Here is an 8,660-nt window from a genome sequence, read left to right on the forward strand (position 1 = left end):
ACTGGAACAAACCTAATGTACTACAGAAGGTGGAAACATTTTTTATACGCGTTCGAATTTTTTGTTACATAGTTGACTGCAACTATATGCCTTGAAGCGAAGACTCCATATCAAGAAGACTGGCAACTCTGTCCAGAATCCGGAGACAGTAACAGCAACGCCACTTGCGGGTAAAGGTGGTACTTTCCATAGTGATGCACACACACATATACATTTTTACATAAAGCTTCCTCCCTTCTTCCAATAGAGGCGCTGTAACCTCAGTCGCTTCTCGTTTGTATGGGGGAAGGAAAGAGATATCAGTCTTCTTGATATGGAGTCTTCGCTTGAAGTTAACCTTTTTTCAAATCATAACTAACAAATGTTAACAAACTGAGTTCATTATGCCAATTACAAGCTTTCCTTTTTATCGACTACAAATAATAGAAAAATGTTTACGTGCACATTTAATCGTAAATCCAATTATAGCGTGCTTTGCTTTGCTTCCTGTATTTTATTATCTTCTTTTTTCTTCTGGTTACAAAACTCCGGAACAACTTCCGTGTGTTTGGAACAAACCTAATACATATGTGCCATCTATAAACGGCCGTGTGCTATGTTTATATCTGGGACGATTATATCATCGTCCAATCAATACATGTAGAGGTAATGGTGAAAATAGTCTGTTACGTGCTTTAATTATTTAGTTTAAAAGTTTCATTTTACACGCTATTTTCTCTTTTTGGTTACACTGAAACTGATAAACAAAAGAAACGAATATGCATCCATGGAAGCGTGAAATAATGTTTTTTGATGTTATGCTAGGTGGCTCGTTTAATGATACAGTCGTGATTCGCTGGTTGGACACTTTTTAGCTGGACTGCTTTTTAGTTGGACCTCCGCTGGTTGGACCATCGTCCAACTAAAAAGCAACTGAATGTCAAAATCTCATGTCAAATTGACTTTGACAAACAAGCTGTCAGCAACTCAAGGGGTGCACAATTGCATGTCAGAATACTACCGCGATGTAGTACTAAAGGTATCAACATTTATAATTTTTCAGCGTCTTGGCTTTTTTCTTGTTAATGTAAGTATCTGATTAAGAGGAATTCGTTGCCGATTCCCGAGAGAGATTTACCCAAAAGTTTTGAAAAGAGAAAGCCTTAAGTGGAATACCTTTTATTATTTAATATTCTATGGTAATTGTTGCATGTTAAAATCGATATATAAATTCCTTATACATGGTATAATATTAAGATGCATTTTTTTGATTGAAAAATGATACCAAAGATACAAGCTGTTTTCATTGCAATTGAAAATCGAAGTCTCTGCTTGCGATAATATATTTTCCTGTTATTATATGCGGATGCAAAACGATGCAATGTTTGGGGGCATTATTCACATAGTGATTTGTCATTATGCGCACTCGTTACGCAGTGCATGACGGCATACATATATTCGGCTCATTCAATAACTTAATAGTTACATAATGTCCAAATTTTATGTGAAACTGGCCCAATAAAGTTCAGCCGAAAAATGAGTCGTAATTCTGACATCTAGTTAGTATTCCGGCTCCATTGACAAAACCGATTTTAATTAGAATCCGGTTGTGGCTGTGGAGTTGGAGTGCTAACTAGAACGGTCATAGATTATATCAAGGAGTAATGACATGCATTATACACTTCGTATGCCGAAAAGTAATTGCAAGGATTTCGCTTTAGGAAATTTGATCTAAGTCGAATTCATCAAAAATTTATTGAAAAATAAGAAAAACAATTCATATTACTCGTTTCGTCTTTTCCATTCCGTCTCAACAAGTTTGCTTCGGAGTGATTTGAGCCTGATTACTTCCGAAACGTCGTCTTCAACGTACTCAATAACGTTATCTAGAGAACGCAGTACGATACCAAAATTCTGATGTGTTGGTGGTTGTTCGTTGGTCGCCATGAGACCTAAACCCAATGCGTCACCTGAAATATTCTCGTCGCTATCACCCAACCACTCCTCCTTTATGTCCCCAGATCCTTCGCAACCATGAAGAACATTATTTATTATCTCTTCGTCGGTGTACATCTGACTCGTCCCACAGAGCACATTCCCATTAGAGTCTGCAACTTGGTCATTCAACCATCGAGATATGTCATTTTCACTGGTTTGCGTACCAATGAGTGTATCAGCTGCTGCAATAAGCCCTTTTATAGTATTTGTATCTTCTTTTACCAGATCTTGTTCGTCAAAACTGAACTCCTCATCATTGAGTCCCGGAAATTCATCAATTAATTTGTTCCACGAATTTCGAATTGTTGAAGTACTTATATCCTCCCATGAACTAGCTAGCCAATCCAGACACATTTTTAATGAAATATTTTTCACGCGCTGATCAAATGACAAGTGTTCATCCTCCAAAACTAGTTTCAACATGAGTTTTTTCTTGTAACGCATTTTAATTGCTTTTATAACACCCTGATCCATCGGTTGACATTCACTAGTGACGTTTGGTGGGAGATACATTACCTGAATTAAACCATCGTCACTCGCCAAATCGCAAGCATCATGGTGAGCAGAACAGTTGTCAAGAACTAGCAACGCCTTTGGTTCTAAACCTTTTTCGCAACAAAACTTTCGTACCGACGGTACAAATTCCCCTTCAAACCACTTCCGAAACAACACTCGTGTCATCCATGCTTTTTTAGAAAAATAATATGAAACCGGCAGCTCGGTATTTTTCCCACGGGATCCATCAAGATTGGAACAAGGCATAAAAGTGTACCTGGTCCTGTTCAGTTTCCGACCAGAGGCTGCTGCTTCATCCCACAATACCACGGTTTTAGATGCAATAAGTTTAATAAAAATGGCGGATTCATCTGCATTAAATAATTGTGACGCGGTAATACCCATATCGCGTATTTTTCGCATCAACAATGGCTTTAATCTAGTATAGGCTTCCAGATCGGCGGATGCTTTCTCTCCTGCAGCTGTGACCATTCGCAAACCATGACGATCCTTGAATCGGCGAGCCCATCCGGTGGATGCAAGAAACGTCTTGTCAACATAGCAATTATGCCTCTGAAAAGCTTTGAATAAAAAATCTGCCTTCACTCGCATTACATCCAACGGAACAATGATATTTGCTTCCCTTTGCTGCAGAATCCACACGAATAGCGCTTCCTCTAACAACGGGAAACTTTGTTCCTTCAGTGTTCGCTGCATCCTCGGTCCACATTCTCTATACTTAGCTATTGCAAATTGGATCGCCGTTTTGTTCTTCAGAAATCTGCTCACTGATGACCTTCCAATACCATGTTTTGCAGCAATCTGTTCATGAGAAACTAATCCAGACTCTGCTTCTTCTATTATTCGCCATTTCTCTACCAACGAAAGTGTTGTGTGTTTTCGCTTTGATCCCGACGGGCGATCCATTTTAAAACGTAATAATAATATTTGTGTTTACATTTTGTACTTAAGGATCGACAAAGGTTGGAAGCATTCGTAACATTAAGTGTGTTGGTTAGTAAAGTTGTGACGTCAGATTCCCAAGAAATTACATCCCATGACAAAGTGAGATTAGGGTTGTCGGTGGCAAGAACATTGTTATTGTGATTTTGGTATGTATCATTAAACGAGCCACCTAGCATAACATCAAAAAACATTATTTCACGCTTCCATGGATGCATATTCGTTTCTTTTGTTTATCAGTTTCAGTGTAACCAAAAAGAGAAAATAGCGTGTAAAATGAAACTTTTAAACTAAATAATTAAAGCACGTAACAGCTTATTTTCACCATTACCTCTATATGTATTGATTGGACGATGATATAATCGTCCCAGATATAAACATAGCACACGGCCATTTATAGATGGCACATATGTATTAGGTTTGTTCCAAACACACGGAAGTTGTTCCGGAGTTTTGTAACCAGAAGAAAAAAGAAGATAATAAAATACAGGAAGCAAAGCAAAGCACGCTATAATTGGATTTACGATTAAATGTGCACGTAAACATTTTTCTATTATTTGTAGTCGATAAAAAGGAAAGCTTGTAATTGGCATAATGAACTCAGTTTGTTAACATTTGTTAGTTATGATTTGAAAAAAGGTTAACTTCAAGGCATATAGTTGCAGTCAACGCACACCCTGGATCACGAATGAAATCAAGCAAGCTGCAGCACTTAGAGACCTCGCATTTGTATTGTACTCACGTAACCCAAATAGAGCACGAGGTGATAATCAATGGGATGATTACGTCAGAAAGCGGGACAGAGCCAGATCTCTTATCTTTTCGGCCAAGAAGCGGTACGCTGAGCTACATTTCGACCATAACCTGCCGGCGAAAAAACTTTGGAGCAACCTACGAAGAGAAGGAATCCACAACAACGTAAAAAAGAACACACCAGTCGACCACGTTGATGTTGATGAACTCAATCAGTTTTTCTCGGAGGGACATCTTCAACTTCAAACTACGAGCCCGGAACCAGCAGTAAGTGAACCACACCACCGCTCAGTTGTTGATCGAGGTGCACCCGAGTTCCGTTTTCGACTAACCAACATTGATGAAATATGCCGAAAGATACATGAAATTCAAACAAACGCCGTAGGATCAGATGGCATTCCCATCTCGTTCATCAAGCTGCTCTGTCCGTTCGTTCTCCCGCTGCTGTGCCACCTTTTCAACACAATAATCACCACTAACACCTTTCCAACTACGTGGAAAAAAGCAATCATTACACCAATACCTAAGACCTCTAATCCCATCCAACCTAAGGACTTCCGTCCAATCAGTGTCCTGCCAGCAATATCAAAGATCCTGGAGAAAATCTTGCTTTCTCAAATAACTGAACACCTCGAGAGTACCAACCCACCATTATTAGCAAATCATCAATCTGGGTACAGGAAAGGCTACAGCACGACAACAGCACTGACGAAAGTAACCCACGATATTTTCTGCAGTTTTGACAGCAACCACTGCACCGTCATGGTGCTGGTAGACTTCTCGCTGGCTTTTAACTGCGTGAATCACCGTATACTGAAGGCCAAATTACGCGACGAATTTCATTTCTCGCAAGCTGCCCGCAGCCTTGTTTCATCGTTCCTTGAACACCGCAGCCAATCGGTTCGCATCGGAAACGTTTCCTCACCTAGCCGCACGATCCCCGATGGAACACCGCAAGGTTCTTGTTTAAGCGCGTTGCTGTTCAGCCTCTATATAAATAGCCTACCAGCAGCACTAAAGTCTAATTACCAACTTTACGCCGATGACCTTCAGATTTATATCTCTGGACCTGTAGCTGAAATAGACAGACTTATAGCCAATATTAATGAAGACCTTGCTACGATAGTCCGCTGGGCTAAAACAAACCGCCTCTCTCCCAACCCGAAAAAGACACAAGCAACCATTTTCAGCAGAACTGGCACTATAACACCGCCGAATGCTATTAAATTTAGTGGAGAAACGATTTCATTATCCAGCAAAGTAATAAACCTCGGTCTACAGATGGACAGCAATCTCTCCTGGTCCAACCAGGTCAACGATGTGGTTCAGAAGGTATACAACACCCTTCGAACTTTCCGAAGATTTGCTCCAGTTCTCTCGCTGCCAACAAGACTTAAGCTGGTACGATCTGTGATAGTTCCAATTTTTACCTACTGCGACGTAGTTTATTTTCCCGGACTGTCAGCATCACTCAAACAACAACTACATCGGTGCTTCAAATCAGCTGTTCGCTTCGTCTATAACCTTCGTCGTCGTGATACAACCGCCGCAGTCAGAAACACGATCCTTGGACACGATTTACCAGCAAACTACCACGAAAGAATTTGCTGTTTCCTGAAGCAAGGCCATAACGGAATGTTACCAAACTACCTCTTACAACACCTACAACAAGGCCAACAAGAGCGGACACGATGCTTCATTATTCCACGACATAGTACATCCAGCGGCAAAAGCTTATTAGTGTATGGAGTATCCTGTTGGAACGCCCTGCCACTAAACATTAAAGAAAAACCCAGTGTTGCATCCTTCAAAAATGCTCTAAAACTTCTGGCTTAACCATTTCATTTCAATTTACAATTAGTTACACTCCTTTTTGTTTTGCTTTTAGTTTGTTTTTTTTTTCTTTTTTTTTTAACTAGTTTTTTTTTTCCTTTTTTTTGTAACTTTATTTGTATCTTATGTATTTACCGCTATCCAAGTAACTTCCTTGACCTGATTCAAAGTCTGTACTAACAGGTTATCGTGCTCAATAAAATTACAAAATTACAAATTACTATGTAACAAAAAATTCGAACGCGTATAAAAAATGTTTCCACCTTCTGTAGTACATTGTGTACTATTACTCTCACCCCTTGGTCAGTCATGACATCTGCCAGTCGGTCCAACTAAAGAACCGAATTCGTTAGTTGGACCAAGGGTGGGCCCAACCAGCGAATCACGACTGTATTATTTTCACGTTTCCTGAGTTGGAAAAAAAAAATTGTTGCAATCACGAAAATCAGCTTTATCGATGTAAGTAATAAAAAACTACTTTTTGAAGTAGAATACTTCAAATGGGGTCCCGTTTCAAAAATTTCAGTTGAGAAATTTTCCCAGGTTTGAAATGTGAATATTTTCCGTTCTACTGGACGAAATCGCAATATTTTTGCACTATCTGATCGGAAATTTGTGCACGTATTTCGTATTATATTTCGGAATTACTGCGACTACTATAAATAAACCAAAACAAGGATTTTCAGAAAATCCTTCGGAAACAGCGAGGAAACAGCGCAATTTGCCAGCATATCCCACGCAGAGCCGTCAAAAAGGAGCATGTAAGCGTTTCATTACATACGGGAATGTTATATATACAGGTCACGCGAGCTTGTTTTGCATCAGTAGGTGCTCGCTTACCACACGAGCAACATGCTCGTCCGGACGGTACAATGAGCGGTATCATGTTTGCGTTCCCGTACCAAACATCATCGCAAGGTTCTTCGTGATAAAATCCAAGGAATCCGCCATTCGGCGTTTAGCTCGTCATGGTGGTGTAAAACACATTGCCGATTTAATCTACGAATGTTGATGGTGTGCAGGAAAATGTCATCCGAGATGTCGTGACCTACACTGAACACGCCAAGCGCAAAACCGCAATGAATGTCGTCTATACTCTGAAGCGGCAGGGACGCACTTTGTATGGATTTGAAAGTTGAAAAGATAGAACTCACTTGCATCATTATAAAAAGGCCCTTTTCAGGGCCACCAAAATCATTTCAAAGAATAAGTTTGCATTTTCTGTTTCATAGACTGTTTCTCCCTGGAGAGCATTTTGGGTTAAACCCTAAATTATGATGTATTTCAGTATGCAAATTGCAAATAAAACCTGAAACAAACTGGAGTGAAGTGGAAAACATTTTTACTAGGCGCATTCAAAAAAGGTTTCAATTCTCAAACATTTTACCAAGGTTCCGTATTACATTACTCTCTTTACCCTGAGTGTTTGATAAACTCCGTATTGGAAACACAATTTCAAATTTGTTCTTTATCAAAAATATGTGGTCATCCTGAAAAGGACGGTTTTTACAAGAGCATTTCTTTCTCAGCGTTAAATTTATACTTTCTTTTCGGTCTTCTTGGGCAGCAGTACAGCTTGAATATTGGGCAACACACCGCCCTGAGCAATGGTCACTCTGGAAAGCAGTTTGTTCAACACTTCGTCGTTACGAATCCCCAGCTGCAGATAGCGTGGGATAATTTTTGTTGTCACGGGTAGCATTTCCTACCAATTCCAACACTTCAGCAGCAAGGTTTCCATTACAGCTGCTAAATGAACGGGCGCTCGGACACGTTCAGCGTAATTTGCTTTCCACAGTAGACGGTAAATTCGGCCCACGGCAAATTGAAGACAGGCGCGATTCGAGCGGACTTTGTCTTTCCCTTAACTTTGCCACCTCCGTTCGTAACACTAAAATAGAGCGAACACTGTTACCTGCCGCGCAAAAAGCCTGTCTTTTTATACCCGCTTTGATGTGTATCGAAGGGGTGGAGCTTCGAAGAACACATATTGAGAACAACACAAAAAAGGACGAGCATACATTGTGCTGTAGTCAGGTATAAAAGCTCAGCATGCTGTTGTTCACGATCAGTTCGTTTGCAGCATCTCCCGCAAAATTCAAACCGCCGTCCGTTTGCTGCTGTCAGAAGAGGGCCAAGCACGCCGTCTCAGATGGCACCAAAACTGTTACCATATACACCAGCTCCAAGTAAATTTCGAACACTGTCCAAACAAAAGGCCCTTTTCAGGGCCATCAATATATCGACAAAGAATCGAATTGAAGTTTTGTTATTACAAGCATCAGAAAGTGGCTTGCCAAGAGCATTGGATGGTAAGTGAGCCACTTGTGAACAATATCGTCGCTTTCAAGTAGAATGGCACAAAATAAAAAAGTTATTTGTGTGATTTTTAGACAGGTTAGTGTAATGATTCAATTTACAAAAATCAAACGTTTTCTAACGTTTCGACATAGGTGCTCCGTTTTAAAATTTTCGGCCAGAATGTTGCCTGTTTTTCTAAAAGTGAAAATCTGCTGTTGTACTGAATGAAAACCTTGGAAATAGTTGTGACTAGTTGTGTAGAATGTACAATTACTGAAAATAACAGATTTTGTGAAAGCAGTGGTTGATCCGTACAATTCGATTCCAAGCGAGCCAGA

This window comes from Topomyia yanbarensis, chromosome 3 (genome assembly GCF_030247195.1).
Source record: "Topomyia yanbarensis strain Yona2022 chromosome 3, ASM3024719v1, whole genome shotgun sequence".
NCBI classification, from domain to species: Eukaryota; Metazoa; Arthropoda; class Insecta; order Diptera; family Culicidae; genus Topomyia; species Topomyia yanbarensis.